This window comes from Lycorma delicatula, chromosome 4 (genome assembly GCF_047948215.1).
Source record: "Lycorma delicatula isolate Av1 chromosome 4, ASM4794821v1, whole genome shotgun sequence".
Taxonomy (NCBI): domain Eukaryota; kingdom Metazoa; phylum Arthropoda; class Insecta; order Hemiptera; family Fulgoridae; genus Lycorma; species Lycorma delicatula.
Window position 1 is genome coordinate 162,309,572 of NC_134458.1, and position 27,626 is coordinate 162,337,197.

The 27,626-nt window shown below is 35.0% G+C and overlaps 1 protein-coding gene and 7 non-coding genes across 9 annotated transcripts in view; 1 reads left to right on the forward strand and 7 right to left on the reverse strand.

Annotated features, from left to right (window-relative positions):
• LOC142324040 (uncharacterized) overlaps positions 1-27,626 on the forward strand; it is a 359,533-nt gene that overhangs the window by 132,813 nt on the left and 199,094 nt on the right. The gene's annotated exons all lie outside the window — the stretch shown is intronic.
• TRNAM-CAU (transfer RNA methionine (anticodon CAU)) lies at positions 2,585-2,656 on the reverse strand. Its single transcript has one exon. It is a non-coding gene; the product is annotated as a tRNA-Met (tRNA).
• TRNAM-CAU (transfer RNA methionine (anticodon CAU)) lies at positions 5,845-5,916 on the reverse strand. The gene has a single exon. It is a non-coding gene; the product is annotated as a tRNA-Met (tRNA).
• Positions 9,175-9,246, reverse strand: TRNAM-CAU (transfer RNA methionine (anticodon CAU)). The gene has a single exon. It is a non-coding gene; the product is annotated as a tRNA-Met (tRNA).
• On the reverse strand, positions 9,618-9,689 carry TRNAM-CAU (transfer RNA methionine (anticodon CAU)). Its single transcript has one exon. It is a non-coding gene; the product is annotated as a tRNA-Met (tRNA).
• On the reverse strand, positions 12,882-12,953 carry TRNAM-CAU (transfer RNA methionine (anticodon CAU)). Its single transcript has one exon. It is a non-coding gene; the product is annotated as a tRNA-Met (tRNA).
• On the reverse strand, positions 13,321-13,392 carry TRNAM-CAU (transfer RNA methionine (anticodon CAU)). Its single transcript has one exon. It is a non-coding gene; the product is annotated as a tRNA-Met (tRNA).
• TRNAM-CAU (transfer RNA methionine (anticodon CAU)) lies at positions 16,601-16,672 on the reverse strand. Its single transcript has one exon. It is a non-coding gene; the product is annotated as a tRNA-Met (tRNA).

A 27,626-nucleotide genomic window follows, 5' to 3' on the forward strand; every position in this document is an offset into this window, starting at 1 on the left:
TTCTTTCTTCATCTATTTGCCGCAATACCTCTTCATTTGTCACTTTATCCGCCCATCTGATTTTTAACATTCTCCTATAGCACCGCATTTCAAAAGCTTCTAATCTTTTCTTCTCATATACTCCGATCGTCCAAGCTTTACTTCCATATAAAGCGACACTCCAAACATATACTTTCAAAAATTTTTTCCAGACATTTAAATTAATTTTTGGTGTTAACAAATTATATTTCTGACTGAAGGCTCGTTTCGCTTGTGCTATTCGGCATTTTATATCGCTCCTGCTTCGTCCATCTTTAGTAATTCTAATTCCCAAATAACAAAATTTTTCTACCTCCATAATCTTTTCTCCTCCTATTTTCACATTCATTTGTCCATCTTTGTTATTTCTAATACATTTCATTACTTTTGTTTTCTATTTGTTTATTTTCATGCGATAGTTTTTGCGTAGGACTTCATCTATGCCATTCATTGTTTCTTCTAAATCCTTTTTACTCTTGGCTAGAATTACTATATCATCAGCAAATCGTAGCATCTTTATCTTTTCACCTTGTACTATTACTCCGAATCTAAATGGTTCTTTAACATCATTAACTGCTAGTTCCATTAAAAGATTAAAAAGTAACGGGGATAGGGAACATCCTTGTCGGACTCCCTTTCTTATTATGGCTTCTTTCTTATGTTCTTTCATTATTACTGTTGGTGTTTGGTTCCTGTACATGTTAGCAATTGTTCTTCTATCTCTGTATTTGAACCCTAATTTTTTTTAAATGCTGAACATTTTATTCCAGGCTACGTTATCGAATGCCTTTTCTAGGTCTATAAACGCCAAGTATGTTGGTTTGTTTTTCTTTAATCTTCCTTCTACTATTAATCTGAGGCCTAAAATTGCTTCCCTTGTCCCTATACTTTTCCTGAAACCAAATTGGTCTTCTCCTAACACTTCCTCCACTCACCTCCCAATTCTTCTGTATAGAATTCTAGTTAGATTCTAGTAAGATTAGAATTAGTTAGAATTCCAGTAAGATTTTTGATGCATGACTAGTTAAACTAATTGTTCTGTATTCTTCACATTTATCTGCCCCTGCTTTCTTTGGTATCATTACTATAACACTTTTTTTGAAGTCTGACGGAAATTCCCCTTTTTCATAAATATTACCCATCAGTTTGTATAATCTATCAATCGCTTCCTCACCTGCACTGTGCAGTAATTCTACAGGTATTCCGTCTATTCCAGGAGCCTTTCTGCCATTTAAATCTTTTAATGCTCTCTTAAATTCAGATCTCAGTATTTTTTCTCCCATTTCATCCTCCTCAACGTCCTCTTCTTTCTCTATAACACCATCTTCTAATTCATTTCCTCCGTATAACTCTTCAATATATTCCACCCATCTATCGACTTTACCTTTCGTATTATATATTGGTGTACCATCTTCGTTTAACACATTATTAGATTTTAATTTGTGTACCCCAAAATTTTCCTTAACTTTCCTGTATGCTCCATCTATTTTACCAATGTTCATTTCTCTTTCCACTTCTGAACACTTTTCTTTAATCCACTCTTCTTTCGCCAGTTTGCACTTCCTGTTTATATCATTTCTTAATTGCCGATAGTTCCTTTTACTTTCTTCATCACTAGCATTCTTATATTTTCTACGTTCACCCATCACCCATCATTATTACAATGGTTCTATTGCTATGCGTTTTGAAATATTCTACTCTCTTCCCTACCTTCTTGTTCATTATGAAACCTACTCCGGCCTGCCCATTATTTGAAGCCGAGTTTATTATTCTAAAATCACCTGACCAAAAGTCGCCTTCCTCTTCCCACCGAACCTCAATAATTCCTACTAGATCCACATTTATCCTATCCATTTCTCTCTTTATATTTTCCAGCCTACCAACCTTTTTTAAACTTTCCACGCTCAGACTCGTAGAATGTTATTTTTTAATTTTCTGGTGACCCCCTCCTTAGTAGTCCGCACCCGGGGATCCGAATGGGGGACTAGTTTCGTCCGGAATATTTTACCAAGGAAGGCGCCTCATTGCTATATGAAAATGCTCCATCATTGCTATATGAAAATGCAGAGAGCCACATTTTCTTTGAAAAAAAGCAGCGGTAGTTTTCCATGACTATCAGCTGCGCAGTACTCAGAGGACTGAGTGATGTTGATATGGCCGTTTAAGCCGTCCTGACTCACGCCCCTAACAATTACTGAAAGAGCTATTGCCCTCTTTCAGATACCTATCCGATATGGCTGCACCTTCGGTCCAGCTACTTTGTATCACTGAGTACTCAAGCCACCTCACCAACGGCAAGGTCTCATGATTCATTGAGGAGGCAATACATGTTGTAATTTCAATATATGCAATTGTTTTTGTAGCTAAAAATAAGACCCATGAAATAGAGTACCCAATAAATATTTCCTAACCTCTTATTATTTTTTTCAAAAATGTATTTTACTCGACATCCTAATACATAGCTTAAACTATCGAACCATGATTTAAAAAATAGTACAGTTATTATAAATTTCAGTATACTATATAAATAAAAGATATTCATAACATTAAAAAAAAAAAAATTGAATAGCAGGACGTGGTTTCGATCCACGGACCTCTGGGTTATGGGCCCAGCACGCTTCCACTGCGCCACCCTGCTATATATGTAAAGTTATTGTACCATTGGACCTATCATTATATTTTCCCTTTATAGCTTTGCTGCTGGAGCAACAAGAGAGTTAACCCCGGGATATAACAAATAATTTCAATATATGTTATATTATTATTATTATTATGCTTTTACGGCCAACATAGGACCACTTAAGTCAATTTTAGTTGGATCTTTTCTGGGAAAAGCGTGTTATTTTACTCTTTCGAGCTGCCCAGTATTTCTTCATCCGTTCAGATCTTGCTTTCTTTTCTTCATCTGTAAACACCCTCTTCGTTGTATTTTGTCGTTTGTCTGTCTTTTGTTTAAATCTAATGCTTTTATCTTTTAGCTTTGTAATTTTTCCAGTTTTATTCTGTAGGTCAGTCAGGGAAATTCCCAATTCTTTCATATCTTCTCTAATTTCTTTGATCCATCCTACTTCTAGCTTTTGGAACCAGAGCTTTTCAATGATATTTCTTGACAGTCTTGTTTCCGGTGTCCTTATGAGATGACCGAAGAAAGAGATTCTTTTTTTCCGCATAGTATCAGTAACAGGCTCCATTTCTCGATACACCACCTCATTTGGCACAATCCACCATTGGCCTTCTTTTTGGTGTTTTTTATTGATACACGTTCTGACAATTCTCCTCTCTATTTTCAGAATTTTTTCAATTCGGTTTTTCTGAATGATTTTGAAAAGGGTCTCGCTTCCGTAGGTAACTTCTGGCTGTACTACAGATTTATAATGTTTAAGTTTTGTTTTAGCAGAAAGGCATTTTTTGTTATATGTTGACCAAGTTAATTTTTGGGATTTAATAATTTTATTTGTCCTGTTTTGCCATGTCACTTTTTCATTTAAATTATAAGTTATTATTTCCCCTAGATATTTAAATTGTTTTACTATTTTAATTTTCTGATTGTTTGCCGTAATGTGCTCTATTACCAGAGGACCTATGGCCATTAGTTCAGTTTTTTCGAAAGAGATATGAAGCCCTATCTTTTGTGCTAGGTTTTGAAGGCTAATGATTTGTGTTTTGGCTTCTTGAATATTATTTGCTAAAAGAGCGAGGTCATCTGCAAATCCTAGGCAATTTAGTGTGATGGAGTTTTTCTTAGTACCCATTTTTATATTTTTGGGATTTATTTCATACCATTTTCTCATGACAAATTCGAGGGCGCAGTTAAAAAGGAGTGGTGAGAGGCCGTCTCCTTGCCTCAATCCAGTTTTTATGTAGAAGGGTTGAGACAGTTCCCCTCTGAATTTCACTCTGGACTGGGTATTGGTTAAAGTTAATTTTATCATGTTTACGAGTTTAGGGTGAAGGCCCAGGTTTCTCAGAATATTCAGCATGGATGGTCGGTGTATACAATCATAGGCCCTTTTAAAGTCGACGAAGGTGATTATTAGTTGTTTTTTCCGTCTTTTATATAAGTCCATCATAAGTTTTAGGGATATTATTTGCTCCGGGCAACCTCGCCAAGGCCTAAATCCCTCTTGGTATTCCCCAAGTTCCAGTTCAAGTTGGTCTTTGCATCGGTTGTATATGATTCTCGGCAGGATTTTGTATGTGCAATCCAGGAGAAATATGCCTCTGTAGTTTTCCGGATTAGTTTTATCCCCCTTTTTATGTAATGGTTGGACGAGGGCTGTGGTCCAGTGTTCTGGAAGTTTTTCTTCGTTCCATATTTTCACGAGGCATAGATGTAGGGAAGTTTTGACCGAATAAACTGATGAGTGTTTCCAGAGTTCTGCGAAAAGCTGGTCTTCTCCGCTTGCTTTGTAGTTTTTTATTTCATTTAAGGCTGCGAGAACTTCTTGAATTGTTGGCGGGTTGATATTTACTGGTGAAGTTTTAACTGGAGTTTCAGTGTCAATCTCAAAAAGCTCTGGGGGGTCGTCACAGTTGAGGAGTCTATTGAAGGTTTCTGCCAAAATTTCAGCATTTTCTTTATTGGTGTGGGCCATATTTCCTTTTTTTCCTCTCAGCATAAGGGTGGGTGGTTCATATCTTTGAAGAGCCTGACCAAAAATTTTATAATAGTCTCGGAAATTAGTTTTCTTGGAACTTTCTTCTATTTGCTGAATCAAGTTTTTTTGGGCTTGTCGTTTGGTTCCTCTTATAATTTTCTGAGTTATTTTCCTTTGTTAGGTGAATTCATGGTTAGATTCTTCAGTTTTCTGGGTTTGGTGGTTGATCCAAGCCCGGTGTCGGTCTTTGACTGCTTTGTCACATTCTTCATTCCACCATTGGTGTTTTTTTCTTGGGTTTGTAGGGGCTAGTTCTTCAGCTATTTCTTTCAGTTGGGATGTCAGTTCTTTTAAATTATTAGTTAATTTGATTTTTTTTGTTGTTTCTTCAAAGATGGCATTGTTTATTAATTTATGTGGATCATAAGCTCTTTTGTTTTTAGGTTGGGATTTTTTCTTTTTATGCGGGGTGAATTTTATTTTAACTTTAATTAAGTAATGGTCCGATCCAGTATCTGTTCCTCTCAAGACTTTTACATTATAAATCTCCTTGTGATAATTCCGGTCCATGCAAAAATGATCCAGTTGCCATTCTCCTTTTTTCCAATCTGGGTGTTTCCAAGTCTTCAATTTGTTTGGTTTTCTCATTATATAAGTGGATTTTGAGATCATATTATGGTTTCTGCAAAATTCGAAAAGTCTTTGGCCGTTCTTGTTAGTTTTCTTTTGGGCAGGCCATTTTCCGAAAATATCACGATATCTTCGTTCTATACCAAGTTGGGCATTAAAGTCCCCCATTTAAATCTTCGTGTGGGTCTTATTTATGTTGTTTCCAGTTTGGTCAAGAAGTTCCCAGAATTTGTCCATCTCTTCTCTATCTTTTTTAAGATTGTTTTTGTCATTGGTGGGAGCATGGACATTTGTTATGGTGTAGAATTTATTGGCTGATTTTAGGGTTAAGGTTGAAATCCTGGGGGAGTAAGACTTAAATATGTTATATTAATATTTCAATATATGTTATTTTTTGTAGCTAAAAATAAGACCCATGAAATAGAGTACCCAATAAATATTTCCTAACCTCTTATTATTTTTTTCAAAAATGTATTTTACTCGACATCCTAATACATAGCTTAAACTATCGAACCATGATCTAAAAAATAGTTCAGTTATTATAAATTTCAGTATACAATATAAATAAAAGATATTCAAAAAAAAAAAAATAATTGAATAGCAGGACGTGGTTTCGATCCACGGACCTCTGGGTTATGGGCCCAGCACGCTTCCGCTGCGCCACCCTGCTATATATGTAAAGTTATTGTACTTTTGGACCTATCATTATATTTTCCCTTTATAGCTTTGCTGCTGGAGCAACAAGAGAGTTAACCCCGGGATATAACAAATAATTTCAATATATGTTATATTATTATTATTATTATTATTATTATTATTATTACTATTATTATTATTATTATTATTATAATTATTATTATTAGTATTATTATTATGCTTTTACGGCCAACATAGGACCACTTAAGTCAATTTTAGTTGGATCTTTTCTGGGAAAAGCGTGTTATTTTACTCTTTCGAGCTGCCCAGTATTTCTTCATCCGTTCAGATCTTGCTTTCTTTTCTTCATCTGTAAACACCCTCTTCGTTGTATTTTGTCGTTTGTCTGTCTTTTGTTTAAATCTAATGCTTTTATCTTTCAGCTTTGTAATTATTCCAGTTTTATTCTGTAGGTCAGTCAGGGAAATTCCCAATTCTTTCATATCTTCTCTAATTTCTTTGATCCATCCTACTTCTAGCTTTTGGAACCAGAGCTTTTCAATGATATTTCTTGACAGTCTTGTTTCCGGTGTCCTTATGAGATGACCGAAGAAAGAGATTCTTTTTTTCCGCATAGTATCAGTAACAGGCTCCATTTCTCGATACACCACCTCATTTGGCACAATCCACCATTGGCCTTCTTTTTGGTGTTTTTTATTGATACACGTTCTGACAATTCTCCTCTCTATTTTCAGAATTTTTTCAATTCGGTTTTTCTGAATGATTTTGAAAAGGGTCTCGCTTCCGTAGGTAACTTCTGGCTGTACTACAGATTTATAATGTTTAAGTTTTGTTTTAGCAGAAAGGCATTTTTTGTTATATGTTGACCAAGTTAATTTTTGGGATTTAATAATTTTATTTGTCCTGTTTTGCCATGTCACTTTTTCATTTAAATTATAAGTTATTATTTCCCCTAGATATTTAAATTGTTTTACTATTTTAATTTTCTGATTGTTTGCCGTAATGTGCTCTATTACCAGAGGACCTATGGCCATTAGTTCAGTTTTTTCGAAAGAGATATGAAGCCCTATCTTTTGTGCTAGGTTTTGAAGGCAAATGATTTGTGTTTTGGCTTCTTGAATATTATTTGCTAAAAGAGCGAGGTCATCTGCAAATCCTAGGCAATTTAGTGTGATGGAGTTTTTCTTAGTACCCATTTTTATATTTTTGGGATTTATTTCATACCATTTTCTCATGACAAATTCGAGGGCGCAGTTAAAAAGGAGTGGTGAGAGGCCGTCTCCTTGCCTCAATCCAGTTTTTATGTAGAAGGGTTGAGACAGTTCCCCTCTGAATTTCACTCTGGACTGGGTATTGGTTAAAGTTAATTTTATCATGTTTACGAGTTTAGGGTGAAGGCCCAGGTTTCTCAGAATATTCAGCATGGATGGTCGGTGTATACAATCATAGGCCCTTTTAAAGTCGACGAAGGTGATTATTAGTTGTTTTTTCCGTCTTTTATATAAGTCCATCATAAGTTTTAGGGATATTATTTGCTCCGGGCAACCTCGCCAAGGCCTAAATCCCTCTTGGTATTCCCCAAGTTCCAGTTCAAGTTGGTCTTTGCATCGGTTGTATATGATTCTCGACAGGATTTTGTATGTGCAATCCAGGAGAAATATGCCTCTGTAGTTTTCCGGATTAGTTTTATCCCCCTTTTTATGTAATGGTTGGACGAGGGCTGTGGTCCAGTGTTCTGGAAGTTTTTCTTCGTTCCATATTTTCACGAGGCATAGATGTAGGGAAGTTTTGACTGAATAAACTGATGAGTGTTTCCAGAGTTCTGCGAAAAGCTGGTCTTCTCCGCTTGCTTTGTAGTTTTTTATTTCATTTAAGGCTGCGAGAACTTCTTGAATTGTTGGCGGGTTGATATTTACTGGTGAAGTTTTAACTGGAGTTTCAGTGTCAATCTCAAAAAGCTCTGGGGGGTCGTCACAGTTGAGGAGTCTATTGAAGGTTTCTGCCAAAATTTCAGCATTTTCTTTATTGATGTGGGCCTTATTTCCTTTTTTTCCTCTCAGCATAAGGGTGGGTGGTTCATATCTTTGAAGAGCCTGACCAAAAATTTTATAATAGTCTCGGAAATTAGTTTTCTTGGAACTTTCTTCTATTTGCTGAATCAAGTTTTTTTGGGCTTGTCGTTTGGTTCCTCTTATAATTTTCTGAGTTATTTTCCTTTGTTAGGTGAATTCATGGTTAGATTCTTCAGTTTTCTGGGTTTGGTGGTTGATCCAAGCCCGGTGTCGGTCTTTGACTGCTTTGTCACATTCTTCATTCCACCATTGGTGTTTTTTTCTTGGGTTTATAGGGGCTAGTTCTTCAGCTATTTCTTTCAGTTGGGATGTCAGTTCTTTTAAATTATTAGTTAATTTGATTTTTTTTGTTGTTTCTTCAAAGATGGCATTGTTTATTAATTTATGTGGATCATAAGCTCTTTTGTTTTTAGGTTGGGATTTTTTCTTTTTATGCGGGGTGAATTTTATTTTAACTTTAATTAAGTAATGGTCCGATCCAGTATCTGTTCCTCTCAAGACTTTTACATTATAAATCTCCTTGTGATAATTCCGGTCCATGCAAAAATGATCCAGTTGCCATTCTCCTTTTTTCCAATCTGGGTGTTTCCAAGTCTTCAATTTGTTTGGTTTTCTCATTATATAAGTGGATTTTGAGATCATATTATGGTTTCTGCAAAATTCGAAAAGTCTTTGGCCGTTCTTGTTAGTTTTCTTTTGGGCAGGCCATTTTCCGAAAATATCACGATATCTTCGTTCTATACCAAGTTGGGCATTAAAGTCCCCCATTTAAATCTTCGTGTGGGTCTTATTTATGTTGTTTCCAGTTTGGTCAAGAAGTTCCCAGAATTTGTCCATCTCTTCTCTATCTTTTTTAAGATTGTTTTTGTCATTGGTGGGAGCATGGACATTTATTATGGTGTAGAATTTATTGGCTGATTTTACGGTTAAGGTTGAAATCCTGGGGGAGTAAGACTTAAATATGTTATATTAATATTTCAATATATGTTATTTTTTGTAGCTAAAAATAAGACCCATGAAATAGAGTACCCAATAAATATTTCCTAACCTCTTATTATTTTTTTCAAAAATGTATTTTACTCGACATCCTAATACATAGCTTAAACTATCGAACCATGATCTAAAAAATAGTTCAGTTACTATAAATTTCAGTATACAATATAAATAAAAGATAATCAAAAAAAAAAAAAAAAATTTAATAGCAGGACGTGGTTTCGATCCACGGACCTCTGGGTTATGGGCCCAGCACGCTTCCGCTGCGCCACCCTGCTATATACGTAAAGTCATTGTACTTTTGGACCTATCATTATATTTTCCCTTTATAGCTTTGCTGCTGGAGCAACAAGAGAGTTAACCCCGGGATATAACAAATAATTTCAATATATGTTATATTAATATATCAATATATGTTATAATTTCAATATATGTTAGTATTTTTGTAGCTAAAAATAAGACCCATGAAATAGAGTACCCAATAAATATTTCCTAACCTCTTATTATTTTTTTCAAAAATGTATTTTACTCGACATCCTAATACATAGCTTAAACTATCGAACCATGATCTAAAAAATAGTTCAGTTACTATTAATTTCAGTATACAATATAAATAAAAGATATTCAAAAAAAAAAAAAAAAAATTGAATAGCAGGACGTGGTTTCGATCCACGGACCTCTGGGTTATGGGCCCAGCACGCTTCCGCTGCGCCACCCTGCTATATATGTAAAGTCATTGTACTTTTCGACCTATCATTATATTTTCCCTTTATAGCTTTGCTGCTGGAGCAACAAGAGAGTTAACCCCGGGATATAACAAATAATTTCAATATATGTTATATTATTATTATTATTATGCTTTTACGGCCAACATAGGACCACTTAAGTCAATTTTAGTTGGATCTTTTCTGGGAAAAGCGTGTTATTTTACTCTTTCGAGCTGCCCAGTATTTCTTCATCCGTTCAGATCTTGCTTTCTTTTCTTCATCTGTAAACACCCTCTTCGTTGTATTTTGTCGTTTGTCTGTCTTTTGTTTAAATCTAATGCTTTTATCTTTTAGCTTTGTAATTTTTCCAGTTTTATTCTGTAGGTCAGTCAGGGAAATTCCCAATTCTTTCATATCTTCTCTAATTTCTTTGATCCATCCTACTTCTAGCTTTTGGAACCAGAGCTTTTCAATGATATTTCTTGACAGTCTTGTTTCCGGTGTCCTTATGAGATGACCGAAGAAAGAGATTCTTTTTTTCCGCATAGTATCAGTAACAGGCTCCATTTCTCGATACACCACCTCATTTGGCACAATCCACCATTGGCCTTCTTTTTGGTGTTTTTTATTGATACACGTTCTGACAATTCTCCTCTCTATTTTCAGAATTTTTTCAATTCGGTTTTTCTGAGTGATTTTGAAAAGGGTCTCGCTTCCGTAGGTAACTTCTGGCTGTACTACAGATTTATAATGTTTAAGTTTTGTTTTAGCAGAAAGGCATTTTTTGTTATATGTTGACCAAGTTAATTTTTGGGATTTAATAATTTTATTTGTCCTGTTTTGCCATGTCACTTTTTCATTTAAATTATAAGTTATTATTTCCCCTAGATATTTAAATTGTTTTACTATTTTAATTTTCTGATTGTTTGCCGTAATGTGCTCTATTACCAGAGGACCTATGGCCATTAGTTCAGTTTTTTCGAAAGAGATATGAAGCCCTATCTTTTGTGCTAGGTTTTGAAGGCTAATGATTTGTGTTTTGGCTTCTTGAATATTATTTGCTAAAAGAGCGAGGTCATCTGCAAATCCTAGGCAATTTAGTGTGATGGAGTTTTTCTTAGTACCCATTTTTATATTTTTGGGATTTATTTCATACCATTTTCTCATGACAAATTCGAGGGCGCAGTTAAAAAGGAGTGGTGAGAGGCCGTCTCCTTGCCTCAATCCAGTTTTTATGTAGAAGGGTTGAGACAGTTCACCTCTGAATTTCACTCTGGACTGGGTATTGGTTAAAGTTAATTTTATCATGTTTACGAGTTTAGGGTGAAGGCCCAGGTTTCTCAGAATATTCAGCACCGATGGTCGGTGTATACAATCATAGGCCCTTTTAAAGTCGACGAAGGTGATTATTAGTTGTTTTTTCCGTCTTTTATATAAGTCCATCATAAGTTTTAGGGATATTATTTGCTCCGGGCAACCTCTCCATGGCCTAAATCCCCCTTGGTATTCCCCAAGTTCCAGTTCAAGTTGGTCTTTGCATCGGTTGTATATGATTCTCGACAGGATTTTGTATGTGCAATCCAGGAGAGATATGCCTCTGTAGTTTTCCGGATTAGTTTTATCCCCCTTTTTATGTAATGGATGGATGAGGGCTGTGGTCCAGTGTTCTGGAAGTTTTTCTTCGTTCCATATTTTCACGAGGCATAGATGTAGGGAAGTTTTGACTGAATAAACTGATGAGTGTTTCCAGAGTTCTGCGAAAAGCTGGTCTTCTCCGCTTGCTTTGTAGTTTTTTATTTCATTTAAGGCTGCGAGAACTTCTTGAATTGTTGGCGGGTTGATATTTACTGGTGAAGTTTTAACTGGAGTTTCAGTGTTAATCTCAAAAAGCTCTGAGGGGTCGTCACAGTTGCGGAGTCTATTGAAGGTTTCTGCCAAAATTTCAGCATTTTCTTTATTGGTGTGGGCCATATTTCCTTTTTTTCCTCTCAGCATAAGGGTGGGTGGGTCATATCTTTGAAGAGCCTGACCAATAATTTTATAATAGTTTCGGAAATTAGTTTTCTTGGAACTTTCTTCTATTTGCTGAATCAAGTTTTTTTGGGCTTGTCGTTTGGTTCCTCTTATAATTTTCTGAGTTATTTTCCTTTGTTAGGTGAATTCATGGTTAGATTCTTCAGTTTTCTGGGTTTGGTGGTTGATCCAAGCCCGGTGTCGGTCTTTGACTGCTTTGTCACATTCTTCATTCCACCATTGGTGTTTTTTTCTTGGGTTTATAGGGGCTAGTTCTTCAGCTATTTCTTTCAGTTGGGATGTCAGTTCTTTTAAATTATTAGTTAATTTGATTTTTTTTGTTGTTTCTTCAAAGATGGCATTGTTTATTAATTTATGTGGATCATAAGCTCTTTTGTTTTTAGGTTGGGATTTTTTCTTTTTATGCGGGCTGAATTTTATTTTAACTTTAATTAAGTAATGGTCCGATCCAGTATCTGTTCCTCTCAAGACTTTTACATTATAAATCTCCTTGTGATAATTCCGGTCCATGCAAACATGATCCAGTTGCCATTCTCCTTTTTTCCAATCTGGGTGTTTCCAAGTCTTCAATTTGTTTGGTTTACTCATTATATAGGTGGATTTTGAGATCATATTATGGTTTCTGCAAAATTCGACAATTCTTTGACCGTTCTTGTTAGTTTTCTTTTGGGCAGGCCATTTTCCGATAATATCACGATATCTTCGTTCTTTACCAAGTTGGGCATTAAAGTCCTCCATTAAAATCTTCGTGTGGGTCTTATTTTGTTGTTTGCAGTTTGGTCAAGAAGTTCCCAGAATTTGTCCATCTCTTCTCTATCTTTTTTAAGATCGTTTTTGTCATTGGTGGGAGCATGGACATTTATTATGGTGTAGAATTTATTGGCTGATTTTAGGGTTAAGGTTGAAATCCTGGGGGACTAAGACTTAAATATGTTATATTAATATTTCAATATATGTTATTTTTTTTGTAGCTAAAAATAAGACCCATAAAATAGAGTACCCAATAAATATTTCCTAACCTCTTATTATTTTTTTCAAAAATGTATTTTACTCGACATCCTAATACATAGCTTAAACTATCGAACCATGATCTAAAACATAGTTCAGTTATTATAAATTTCAGTATACAATATAAATAAAAGATATTCATAACATAAAAAAAAAATATTGAATAGCAGGACGTGGTTTCGATCCACGGACCTCTGGGTTATGGGCCCAGCACGCTTCCGCTGCGCCACCCTGCTACATACATATAGTCATTGTACCTTTGGACGTATCATTATATTTTCCCTTTATAGCTTTGCTGCTGGAGCAACAAGAGAGTTAACCCCGGGATATAACAAATAATTTCAATATATGTTATATTAATATATCAATATATGTTATAATTTCAATATATGTTAGTATTTTTGTAGCTAAAAATAAGACCCATGAAATAGAGTACCCAATAAATATTTCCTAACCTCTTATTATTTTTTTCAAAAATGTATTTTACTCGAGATCCTAATACATAGCTTAAACTATCGAACCATGATCTAAAAAATAGTTCAGTTATTATAAATTTCAGTATACAATATAAATAAAAATATTCAAAAAAAAAAAAAAATTGAATAGCAGGACGTGGTTTCGATCCACGGACCTCTGGGTTATGGGCCCAGCACGCTTCCGCTGCGCCACCCTGCTATATATGTAAAGTTATTGTACTTTTGGACCTATCATTATATTTTCCCTTTATAGCTTTGCTGCTGGAGAAACAAGAGAGTTAACCCCGGGATATAACAAATAATTTCAATATATGTTATATTATTATTATTATTATTATTATGCTTTTTCGGCCATTATAGGATCACTTAAGTCAATTGTAGTTGGATCTTTTCTGGGAAAAGCGTGTTATTTTACTCTTTCGAGCTGCCCAGTATTTCTTCATCCGTTCAGATCTTGCTTTCTTTTCTTCATCTGTAAACACCCTCTTCGTTGTATTTTGTCGTTTGTCTGTCTTTTGTTTAAATCTAATGCTTTTATCTTTTAGCTTTGTAATTTTTCCAGTTTTATTCTGTAGGTCAGTCAGGGAAATTCCCAATTCTTTCATATCTTCTCTAATTTCTTTGATCCATCCTACTTCTAGCTTTTGGAACCAGAGCTTTTCAATGATATTTCTTGACAGTCTTGTTTCCGGTGTCCTTATGAGATGACCGAAGAAAGAGATTCTTTTTTTCCGCATAGTATCAGTAACAGGCTCCATTTCTCGATACACCACCTCATTTGGGACAATCCACCATTGGGCTTCTTTTTGGTGTTTTTTATTGATACACGTTCTGACTCCTTACGTATTTTCTCCTCTCTATTTTCAGAATTTTTTCAATTCGGTTTTTCTGAGTGATTTTGAAAAGGGTCTCGCTTCCGTAGGTAACTTCTGGCTGTACTACAGATTTATAATGTTTAAGTTTTGTTTTAGCAGAAAGGCATTCTTTGTTATATGTTGACCAAGTTAATTTTTGGGATTTAATAATTTTATTTGTCCTGTTTTGCCATGTCACTTTTTCATTTAAATTATAAGTTATTATTTCCCCTAGATATTTAAATTGTTTTACTATTTTAATTTTCTGATTGTTTGCCGTAATGTGCTCTATTACCAGAGGACCTATGGCCATTAGTTCAGTTTTTTCGAAAGAGATATGAAGCCCTATCTTTTGTGCTAGGTTTTGAAGGCTAATGATTTGTGTTTTGACTTCTTGAATATTATTTGCTAAAAGAGCGAGGTCATCTGCAAATCCTAGGCAATTTAGTGTGATGGAGTTTTTCTTAGTACCCATTTTTATATTTTTGGGATTTATTTCATACCATTTTCTCATGACAAATTCGAGGGCGCAGTTAAAAAGGAGTGGTGAGAGGCCGTCTCCTAGCCTCAATCCAGTTTTTATGTAGAAGGGTTGAGACAGTTCACCTCTGAATTTCACTCGGGACTGGGTATTGGTAAAAGTTAATTTTATCATGTTTACGAATTTAGGGTGAAGGCCCAGGTTTCTCAGAATATTCAGCATGGATGGTCGGTGTATACAATCATAGGCCCTTTTAAAGTCGACGAAGGTGATTATTAGTTGTTTTTTCCGTCTTTTATATAAGTCCATCATAAGTTTTAGGGATATTATTTGCTCCGGGCAACCTCTCCATGGCCTAAATCCCCCTTGGTATTCCCCAAGTTCCAGTTCAAGTTGGTCTTTGCATCGGTTGTATATGATTCTCGACAGGATTTTGTATGTGCAATCCAGGAGAGATATGCCTCTGTAGTTTTCCGGATTAGTTTTATCCCCCTTTTTATGTAATGGATGGATGAGGGCTGTGGTCCAGTGTTCTGGAAGTTTTTCTTCGTTCCATATTTTCACGAGGCATAGATGTAGGGAAGTTTTGACTGAATAAACTGATAAGTGTTTCCAGAGTTCTGCAAAAACCTGGTCTTCTCTGCTTGCTTTGTAGTTTTTTATTTCATTTAAGGCTGCGAGAACTTCTTAAATTGTTGGCGGGTTGATATTTACTGGTGATGTTTTAACTGGAGTTTCAGTGTCAATCTCAAAAAGCACTGGGGGGTCGTCACAGTTTAGGAGTCTATTGAAGGTTTCTGCCAAAATTTCAGCATTTTCTTTATTGGTGTGGGCCATATTTCCTTTTTTTCCTCTCAGCATAAGAGTGGGTGGTTCATATCTTTGAAGAGCCTGACCAAAAATTTTATAATAGTCTCGGAAATTAGTTTTCTTGGAACTTTCTTCTATTTGCTGAATCAAGATTTTTTGGGCTTGTCGTTTGGTTCCTCTTATAATTTTCTGAGTTATTTTCCTTTGTTTGGTGAATTCATGGTTAGATTCTTCAGTTTTCTGGGTTTGGTGGTTGATCCAAGCCCGGTGTCGGTCTTTGACTGCTTTGTCACATTCTTCATTCCACCATTGGTGTTTTTTTCTTGGGTTTATAGGGGCTAGTTCTTCAGCTATTTCTTTCAGTTGGGATGTCAGTTCTTTTAAATTATTAGTTAATTTGATTTTTTTTGTTGTTTCTTCAAAGATGGCACTGTTTATTAATTTATGTGGATCATAACTCTTTTGTTTTTAGGTTGGGATTTTTTCTTTTTGTGCGGGGTGAATTTTATTTTAACTTTAATTAAGTAATGGTCCGATCTAGTATCTGTTCCTCTCAAGACCTTTACATTATAAATCTCCTTGTGATAATTCCGGTCCATGCAAACATGATCCAGTTGCCATTCTCCTTTTTTCCAATCTGGGTGTTTCCAAGTCTTCAATTTGTTTGGTTTTCTCATTATATAGGTGGAATTTGAGATCATATTCTGGTTTCTGCAAAATTCGACAAGTCTTTGACCGTTCTTGTTAGTTTTCTTTTGGGCAGGCCATTTTCCGATAATATCACGATATCTTCGTTCTTTACCAAGTTGGGCATTAAAGTCCCCCATTAAAATCTTCGTGTGGGTCTTATTTTGTTGTTTGCAGTTTGGTCAAGAAGTTCCCAGAATTTGTCCATCTCTTCTCTATCTTTTTTAAGATCGTTTTTGTCATTGGTGGGAGCATGGACATTTATTATGGTGTAGAATTTATTGGCTGATTTTACGGTTAAGGTTGAAATCCTGGGGGAGTAAGACTTAAATATGTTATATTAATATTTCAATATATGTTATTTTTTTTGTAGCTAAAAATAAGACCCATGAAATAGAGTACCCAATAAATATTTCCTAACCTCTTATAATTTTTTTCAAAAATGTATTTTACTCGACATCCTAATACACAGCTTAAACTATCGAACCATGATCTAAAAAGTAGTTCAGTTATTATAAATTTCAGTATACAATATAAATAAAAGATATTCATAACATTAAAAAAAAAATATTGAATAGCAGGACGTGGTTTCGATCCACGGACCTCTGGGTTATGGGCCCAGCACGCTTCCGCTGCGCCACCCTGCTACATATATAAAGTCATTGTACCTTTGGACGTATCATTATATTTTCTCTTTATAGCTTTGCTGCTGGAGCAACAAGAGAGTTAACCCCGGGATATAACAAATAATTTCAATATATGTTATATTAATATATCAATATATGTTATAATTTCAATATATGTTAGTATTTTTGTAGCTAAAAATAAGACCCATGAAATAGAGTACCCAATAAATATTTCCTAACCTCTTATTATTTTTTTCAAAAATGTATTTTACTCGACATCCTAATACATAGCTTAAACTATCGAACCATGATCTAAAAAATAGTTCAGTTACTATAAATTTCAGGATACAATATAAATAAAAGATAATAAAAAAAAAAAAAAAAAAATTGAATAGCAGGACGTGGTTTCGATCCACGGACCTCTGGGTTATGGGCCCAGCACGCTTCCGCTGCGCCACCCTGCTATATATGTAAAGTCATTGTACTTTTCGACCTATCATTATATTTTCCCTTTATAGCTTTGCTGCTGGAGCAACAAGAGAGTTAACCCCGGGATATAACAAATAATTTCAATATATGTTATATTATTATTATTATTATTATGCTTTTACGGCCAACATAGGACCACTTAAGTCAATTTTAGTTGGATCTTTTCTGGGAAAAGCGTGTTATTTTACTCTTTCGAGCTGCCCAGTATTTCTTCATCCGTTCAGATCTTGCTTTCTTTTCTTCATCTGTAAACACCCTCTTCGTTGTATTTTGTCGTTTGTCTGTCTTTTGTTTAAATCTAATGCTTTTATCTTTTAGCTTTGTAATTTTTCCAGTTTTATTCTGTAGGTCAGTCAGGGAAATTCCCAATTCTTTCATATCTTCTCTAATTTCTTTGATCCATCCTACTTCTAGCTTTTGGAACCAGAGCTTTTCAATGATATTTCTTGACAGTCTTGTTTCCGGTGTCCTTATGAGATGACCGAAGAAAGAGATTCTTTTTTTCCGCATAGTATCAGTAACAGGCTCCATTTCTCGATACACCACCTCATTTGGGACAATCCACCATTGGGCTTCTTTTTGGTGTTTTTTATTGATACACGTTCTGACTCCTTACGTATTTTCTCCTCTCTATTTTCAGAATTTTTTCAATTCGGTTTTTCTGAGTGATTTTGAAAAGGGTCTCGCTTCCGTAGGTAACTTCTGGCTGTACTACAGATTTATAATGTTTAAGTTTTGTTTTAGCAGAAAGGCATTCTTTGTTATATGTTGACCAAGTTAATTTTTGGGATTTAATAATTTTATTTGTCCTGTTTTGCCATGTCACTTTTTCATTTAAATTATAAGTTATTATTTCCCCTAGATATTTAAATTGTTTTACTATTTTAATTTTCTGATTGTTTGCCGTAATGTGCTCTATTACCAGAGGACCTATGGCCATTAGTTCAGTTTTTTCGAAAGAGATATGAAGCCCTATCATTTGTGCTAGGTTTTGAAGGCTAATGATTTGTGTTTTGACTTCTTGAATATTATTTGCTAAAAGAGCGAGGTCATCTGCAAATCCTAGGCAATTTAGTGTGATGGAGTTTTTCTTAGTACCCATTTTTATATTTTTGGGATTTATTTCATACCATTTTCTCTAGACAAATTCGAGGGCGCAGTTAAAAAGGAGTGGTGAGAGGCCGTCTCCTAGCCTCAATCCAGTTTTTATGTAGAAGGGTTGAGACAGTTCACCTCTGAATTTCACTCGGGACTGGGTATTGGTTAAAGTTAATTTTATCATGTTTACGAATTTAGGGTGAAGGCCCAGGTTTCTCAGAATATTCAGCATGGATGGTCGGTGTATACAATCATAGGCCCTTTTAAAGTCGACGAAGGTGATTATTAGTTGTTTTTTCCGTCTTTTATATAAGTCCATCATAAGTTTTAGGGATATTATTTGCTCCGGGCAACCTCTCCATGGCCTAAATCCCCCTTGGTATTCCCCAAGTTCCAGTTCAAGTTGGTCTTTGCATCGGTTGTATATGATTCTCGACAGGATTTTGTATGTGCAATCCAGGAGAGATATGCCTCTGTAGTTTTCCGGATTAGTTTTATCCCCCTTTTTATGTAATGGATGGATGAGGGCTGTGGTCCAGTGTTCTGGAAGTTTTTCTTCGTTCCATATTTTCACGAGGCATAGATGTAGGGAAGTTTTGACTGAATAAACTGATAAGTGTTTCCAGAGTTCTGCAAAAACCTGGTCTTCTCCGCTTGCTTTGTAGTTTTTTATTTCATTTAAGGCTGCGAGAACTTCTTAAATTGTTGGCGGGTTGATATTTACTGGTGATGTTTTAACTGGAGTTTCAGTGTCAATCTCAAAAAGCACTGGGGGGTCGTCACAGTTTAGGAGTCTATTGAAGGTTTCTGCCAAAATTTCAGCATTTTCTTTATTGGTGTGGGCCATATTTCCTTTTTTTCCTCTCAGCATAAGAGTGGGTGGTTCATATCTTTGAAGAGCCTGACCAAAAATTTTATAATAGTCTCGGAAATTAGTTTTCTTGGAACTTTCTTCTATTTGCTGAATCAAGATTTTTTGGGCTTGTCGTTTGGTTCCTCTTATAATTTTCTGAGTTATTTTCCTTTGTTTGGTGAATTCATGGTTAGATTCTTCAGTTTTCTGGGTTTGGTGGTTGATCCAAGCCCGGTGTCGGTCTTTGACTGCTTTGTCACATTCTTCATTCCACCATTGGTGTTTTTTTCTTGGGTTTATAGGGGATAGTTCTTCAGCTATTTCTTTCAGTTGGGATGTCAGTTCTTTTAAATTATTAGTTAATTTGATTTTTTTTGTTGTTTCTTCAAAGATGGCACTGTTTATTAATTTATGTGGATCATAACTCTTTTGTTTTTAGGTTGGGATTTTTTCTTTTTGTGCGGGGTGAATTTTATTTTAACTTTAATTAAGTAATGGTCCGATCTAGTATCTGTTCCTCTCAAGACCTTTACATTATAAATCTCCTTGTGATAATTCCGGTCCATGCAAACATGATCCAGTTGCCATTCTCCTTTTTTCCAATCTGGGTGTTTCCAAGTCTTCAATTTGTTTGGTTTTCTCATTATATAGGTGGAATTTGAGATCATATTCTGGTTTCTGCAAAATTCGACAAGTCTTTGACCGTTCTTGTTAGTTTTCTTTTGGGCAGGCCATTTTCCGATAATATCACGATATCTTCGTTCTTTACCAAGTTGGGCATTAAAGTCCCCCATTAAAATCTTCGTGTGGGTCTTATTTTGTTGTTTGCAGTTTGGTCAAGAAGTTCCCAGAATTTGTCCATCTCTTCTCTATCTTTTTTAAGATCGTTTTTGTCATTGGTGGGAGCATGGACATTTATTATGGTGTAGAATTTATTGGCTGATTTTACGGTTAAGGTTGAAATCCTGGGGGAGTAAGACTTAAATATGTTATATTAATATTTCAATATATGTTATTTTTTTTGTAGCTAAAAATAAGACCCATGAAATAGAGTACCCAATAAATATTTCCTAACCTCTTATAATTTTTTTCAAAAATGTATTTTACTCGACATCCTAATACACAGCTTAAACTATCGAACCATGATCTAAAAAGTAGTTCAGTTATTATAAATTTCAGTATACAATATAAATAAAAGATATTCATAACATTAAAAAAAAAATATTGAATAGCAGGACGTGGTTTCGATCCACGGACCTCTGGGTTATGGGCCCAGCACGCTTCCGCTGCGCCACCCTGCTACATATATAAAGTCATTGTACCTTTGGACGTATCATTATATTTTCTCTTTATAGCTTTGCTGCTGGAGCAACAAGAGAGTTAACCCCGGGATATAACAAATAATTTCAATATATGTTATATTAATATATCAATATATGTTATAATTTCAATATATGTTAGTATTTTTGTAGCTAAAAATAAGACCCATGAAATAGAGTACCCAATAAATATTTCCTAACCTCTTATTATTTTTTTCAAAAATGTATTTTACTCGACATCCTAATACATAGCTTAAACTATCGAACCATGATCTAAAAAATAGTTCAGTTACTATAAATTTCAGGATACAATATAAATAAAAGATAATAAAAAAAAAAAAAAAAAAATTGAATAGCAGGACGTGGTTTCGATCCACGGACCTCTGGGTTATGGGCCCAGCACGCTTCCGCTGCGCCACCCTGCTATATATGTAAAGTCATTGTACTTTTCGACCTATCATTATATTTTCCCTTTATAGCTTTGCTGCTGGAGCAACAAGAGAGTTAACCCCGGGATATAACAAATAATTTCAATATATGTTATATTATTATTATTATTATTATGCTTTTACGGCCAACATAGGACCACTTAAGTCAATTTTAGTTGGATCTTTTCTGGGAAAAGCGTGTTATTTTACTCTTTCGAGCTGCCCAGTATTTCTTCATCCGTTCAGATCTTGCTTTCTTTTCTTCATCTGTAAACACCCTCTTCGTTGTATTTTGTCGTTTGTCTGTCTTTTGTTTAAATCTAATGCTTTTATCTTTTAGCTTTGTAATTTTTCCAGTTTTATTCTGTAGGTCAGTCAGGGAAATTCCCAATTCTTTCATATCTTCTCTAATTTCTTTGATCCATCCTACTTCTAGCTTTTGGAACCAGAGCTTTTCAATGATATTTCTTGACAGTCTTGTTTCCGGTGTCCTTATGAGATGACCGAAGAAAGAGATTCTTTTTTTCCGCATAGTATCAGTAACAGGCTCCATTTCTCGATACACCACCTCATTTGGGACAATCCACCATTGGGCTTCTTTTTGGTGTTTTTTATTGATACACGTTCTGACTCCTTACGTATTTTCTCCTCTCTATTTTCAGAATTTTTTCAATTCGGTTTTTCTGAGTGATTTTGAAAAGGGTCTCGCTTCCGTAGGTAACTTCTGGCTGTACTACAGATTTATAATGTTTAAGTTTTGTTTTAGCAGAAAGGCATTCTTTGTTATATGTTGACCAAGTTAATTTTTGGGATTTAATAATTTTATTTGTCCTGTTTTGCCATGTCACTTTTTCATTTAAATTATAAGTTATTATTTCCCCTAGATATTTAAATTGTTTTACTATTTTAATTTTCTGATTGTTTGCCGTAATGTGCTCTATTACCAGAGGACCTATGGCCATTAGTTCAGTTTTTTCGAAAGAGATATGAAGCCCTATCATTTGTGCTAGGTTTTGAAGGCTAATGATTTGTGTTTTGACTTCTTGAATATTATTTGCTAAAAGAGCGAGGTCATCTGCAAATCCTAGGCAATTTAGTGTGATGGAGTTTTTCTTAGTACCCATTTTTATATTTTTGGGATTTATTTCATACCATTTTCTCTAGACAAATTCGAGGGCGCAGTTAAAAAGGAGTGGTGAGAGGCCGTCTCCTAGCCTCAATCCAGTTTTTATGTAGAAGGGTTGAGACAGTTCACCTCTGAATTTCACTCGGGACTGGGTATTGGTTAAAGTTAATTTTATCATGTTTACGAATTTAGGGTGAAGGCCCAGGTTTCTCAGAATATTCAGCATGGATGGTCGGTGTATACAATCATAGGCCCTTTTAAAGTCGACGAAGGTGATTATTAGTTGTTTTTTCCGTCTTTTATATAAGTCCATCATAAGTTTTAGGGATATTATTTGCTCCGGGCAACCTCTCCATGGCCTAAATCCCCCTTGGTATTCCCCAAGTTCCAGTTCAAGTTGGTCTTTGCATCGGTTGTATATGATTCTCGACAGGATTTTGTATGTGCAATCCAGGAGAGATATGCCTCTGTAGTTTTCCGGATTAGTTTTATCCCCCTTTTTATGTAATGGATGGATGAGGGCTGTGGTCCAGTGTTCTGGAAGTTTTTCTTCGTTCCATATTTTCACGAGGCATAGATGTAGGGAAGTTTTGACTGAATAAACTGATAAGTGTTTCCAGAGTTCTGCAAAAACCTGGTCTTCTCCGCTTGCTTTGTAGTTTTTTATTTCATTTAAGGCTGCGAGAACTTCTTAAATTGTTGGCGGGTTGATATTTACTGGTGATGTTTTAACTGGAGTTTCAGTGTCAATCTCAAAAAGCACTGGGGGGTCGTCACAGTTTAGGAGTCTATTGAAGGTTTCTGCCAAAATTTCAGCATTTTCTTTATTGGTGTGGGCCATATTTCCTTTTTTTCCTCTCAGCATAAGAGTGGGTGGTTCATATCTTTGAAGAGCCTGACCAAAAATTTTATAATAGTCTCGGAAATTAGTTTTCTTGGAACTTTCTTCTATTTGCTGAATCAAGATTTTTTGGGCTTGTCGTTTGGTTCCTCTTATAATTTTCTGAGTTATTTTCCTTTGTTTGGTGAATTCATGGTTAGATTCTTCAGTTTTCTGGGTTTGGTGGTTGATCCAAGCCCGGTGTCGGTCTTTGACTGCTTTGTCACATTCTTCATTCCACCATTGGTGTTTTTTTCTTGGGTTTATAGGGGATAGTTCTTCAGCTATTTCTTTCAGTTGGGATGTCAGTTCTTTTAAATTATTAGTTAATTTGATTTTTTTTGTTGTTTCTTCAAAGATGGCACTGTTTATTAATTTATGTGGATCATAACTCTTTTGTTTTTAGGTTGGGATTTTTTCTTTTTATGCGGGGTGAATTTTATTTTAACTTTAATTAAGTAATGGTCCGATCTAGTATCTGTTCCTCTCAAGACCTTTACATTATAAATCTCCTTGTGATAATTCCGGTCCATGCAAACATGATCCAGTTGCCATTCTCCTTTTTTCCAATCTGGGTGTTTCCAAGTCTTCAATTTGTTTGGTTTTCTCATTATATAGGTGGATTTTGAGATCATATTATGGTTTCTGCAAAATTCGACAAGTCTTTGACCGTTCTTGTTAGTTTTCTTTTGGGCAGGCCATTTTCCGATAATATCACGATATCTTCGTTCTTTACCAAGTTGTGCATTAAAGTCCCCCAATAAAATCTTCGTGTGGGTCTTATTTTGTTGTTTGCAGTTTGGTCAAGAAGTTCCCAGAATTTGTCCATCTCTTCTCTATCTTTTTTAAGATCGTTTTTGTCATTGGTGGGAGCATGGACATTTATTATAGTGTAGAATTTATTGGCTGATTTTAGGGTTAAGGTTGAAATCCTGCGGGACTAAGACTTAAATATGTTATATTAATATTTCAATATATGTTATTTTTTTTGTAGCTAAAAATAAGACCCATGAAATAGAGTACCCAATAAATATTTCCTAACCTCTTATTATTTTTTTCAAAAATGTATTTTACTCGAGATCCTAATACATAGCTTAAACTATCGAACCATGATCTAAAAAATAGTTCAGTTATTATAAATTTCAGTATACAATATAAATAAAAGATATTCAAAAAAAAAAAAATATTGAATAGCAGGACGTGGTTTCGATCCACGGACCTCTGGGTTATGGGCCCAGCACGCTTCCGCTGCGCCACCCTGCTATATATGTAAAGTTATTGTACTTTTGGACCTATCATTATATTTTCCCTTTATAGCTTTGCTGCTGGAGCAACAAGAGAGTTAATCCCGGGATATAACAAATAATTTCAATATATGTTACATTATTATTATTATTATTATTATTATTATTATTATTATGCTTTTACGGCCAACATAGGACCACTTAAGTCAATTTTAGTTGGATCTTTTCTGGGAAAAGCGTGTTATTTTACTATTTGGAGCTGCCCAGTATTTCTTCATCCGTTCAGATCTTGCTTTCTTTTCTTCATCTGTAAACACCCTCTTCGTTGTATTTTGTCGTTTGTCTGTCTTTTGTTTAAATCTAATGCTTTTATCTTTTAGCTTTGTAATTTTTCCAGTTTTATTCTGTAGGTCAGTCAGGGAAATTCCCAATTCTTTCATATCTTCTCTAATTTCTTTGATTCATCCTACTTCTAGTTTTTGGAACCAGAGCTTTTCAATGATATTTCTTGACAGTCTTGTTTCCGGTGTCCTTATGAGATGACCGAAGAAAGAGATTCTTTTTTTCCGCATAGTATCAGTAACAGGTTCCATTTCTCGATACACCACCTCATTTGGCACAATCCACCATTGGCCTTCTTTTTGGTGTTTTTTATTGATACACGTTCTGACAATTCTCCTCTCTATTTTAAGAATTTTTTCAATTCGGTTTTTCTGAGTGATTTTGAAAAGGGTCTCGCTTCCGTAGGTAACTTCTGGCTGTACTACAGATCTATAATGTTTAAGTTTTGTTTTAGCAGAAAGGCATTTTTTGTTATATGTTGACCAAGTTAATTATTGGGATTTAATAATTTTATTTGTCCTGTTTTGCCATGTCACTTTTTCATTTAAATTATAAGTTATTATTTCCCCTAGATATTTAAATTGTTTTACTATTTTAATTTTCTGATTGTTTGCCGTAATGTGCTCTATTACCAGAGTACCTATGGCCATTAGTTCAGTTTTTTCGAAAGAGATATGAAGCCCTATCTTTTGTGCTAGGTTTTGAAGGCTAATGATTTGTGTTTTGGCTTCTTGAATATTATTTGCTAAAAGAGCGAGGTCATCTGCAAATCCTAGGCAATTTAGTGTGATGGAGTTTTTCTTAGTACCCATTTTTATATTTTTGGGATTTATTTCATACCATTTTCTCATGACAAATTCGAGGGCGCAGTTAAAAAGGAGTGGTGAGAGGCCGTCTCCTTGCCTCAATCCAGTTTTTATGTAGAAGGGTTGAGAGAGTTCACCTCTGAATTTCACTCTGGACTGGGTATTGGTTAAAGTTAATTTTATCATGTTTACGAATTTAGGGTGAAGGCCCAGGTTTCTCAGAATATTCAGCATGGATGGTCGGTGTATACAATCATAGGCCCTTTTAAAGTCGACGAAGGTGATTATTAGTTGTTTTTTCCGTCTTTTATATAAGTCCATCATAAGTTTTAGGGATATTATTTGCTCCGGGCAACCTCGCCAAGGCCTAAATCCCTCTTGGTATTCCCCAAGTTCCAGTTCAAGTTGGTCTTTGCATCGGTTGTATATGATTCTCGACAGGATTTTGTATGTGCAATCCAGGAGAGATATTCCTCTGTAGTTTTCCGGATTAGTTTTATCCCCCTTTTTATGTAATGGTTGGACGAGGGCTGTGGTCCAGTGTTCTGGAAGTTTTTCTTCGTTCCATATTTTCACGAGGCATAGATGTAGGGAAGTTTTGACTGAATAAACTGATGAGTGTTTCCAGAGTTCTGCAAAAACCTGGTCTTCTCCGCTTGCTTTGTAGTTTTTTATTTCATTTAAGGCTGCGAGAACTTCTTAAATTGTTGGCGGGTTGATATTTACTGGTGATGTTTTAACTGGAGTTTCAGTGTCAATCTCAAAAAGCACTGGGGGGTCGTCACAGTTGAGGAGTCTATTGAAGGTTTCTGCCAAAATTTCAGCATTTTCTTTATTGGTGTGGGCCATATTTCCTTTTTTTCCTCTCAGCATAAGGGTGGGTGGTTCATATCTTTGAAGAGCCTGACCAAAAATTTTATAATAGTCTCGGAAATTAGTTTTCTTGGAACTTTCTTCTATTTGCTGAATCAAGATTTTTTTGGGCTTGTCGTTTGGTTCCTCTTATAATTTTCTGAGTTATTTTCCTTTGTTTGGTGAATTCATGGTTAGATTCTTCAGTTTTCTGGGTTTGGTGGTTGATCCAAGCCCGGTGTCGGTCTTTGACTGCTTTGTCACATTCTTCATTCCACCATTGGTGTTTTTTTCTTGGGTTTATAGGGGCTAGTTCTTCAGCTATTTCTTTCAGTTGGGATGTCAGTTCTTTTAAATTATTAGTTAATTTGATTTTTTTTGTTGTTTCTTCAAAGATGGCATTGTTTATTAATTTATGTGGATCATAACTCTTTTGTTTTTAGGTTGGGATTTTTTCTTTTTGTGCGGGGTGAATTTTATTTTAACTTTAATTAAGTAATGGTCCGATCTAGTATCTGTTCCTCTCAAGACCTTTACATTATAAATCTCCTTGTGATAATTCCGGTCCATGCAAACATGATCCAGTTGCCATTCTCCTTTTTTCCAATCTGGGTGTTTCCAAGTCTTCAATTTGTTTGGTTTTCTCATTATATAGGTGGATTTTGAGATCATATTAAGGTTTCTGCAAAATTCGACAAGTCTTTGCCCGTTCTTGTTAGTTTTCTTTGGGGCAGGCCATTTTCCGATAATATCACGATATCTTCGTTCTTTACCATGTTGGGCATTAAAGTCCCCCATTAAAATCTTCGTGTGGGTCTTATTTTGTTGTTTGCAGTTTGGTCAAGAAGTTCCCAGAATTTGTCCATCTCTTCTCTATCTTTTTTAAGATCGTTTTTGTCATTGGTGGGAGCATGGACATTTTTTATGGTGTAGAATTTATTGGCTGATTTTACGGTTAAGTTTGAAATCCTGGGGGAGTAAGACTTAAATATGTTATATTAATATTTCAATATATGTTATTTTTTTTGTAGCTAAAAATAAGACCCATGAAATAGAGTACCCAATAAATATTTCCTAACCTCTTATTATTTTTTTTCAAAAATGTATTTTACTCGACATCCTAATACATAGCTTAAACTATCGAACCATGATCTAAAACATAGTTCAGTTATTATAAAATTCAGTATACAATATAAATAAAAGATATTCATAACATTAAAAAAAAAAATATTGAATAGCAGGACGTGGTTTCGATCCACGGACCTCTGGGTTATGGGCCCAGCACGCTTCCGCTGCGCCACCCTGCTACATATATAAAGTCATTGTACCTTTGGACGTATCATTATATTTTCCCTTTATAGCTTTGCTGCTGGAGCAACAAGAGAGTTAACCCCGGGATATAACAAATAATTTCAATATATGTTATATTAATATATCAATATATGTTATAAATTCAATATATGTTAGTATTTTTGTAGCTAAAAATAAGACCCATGAAATAGAGTACCCAATAAATATTTCCTAACCTCTTATTATTT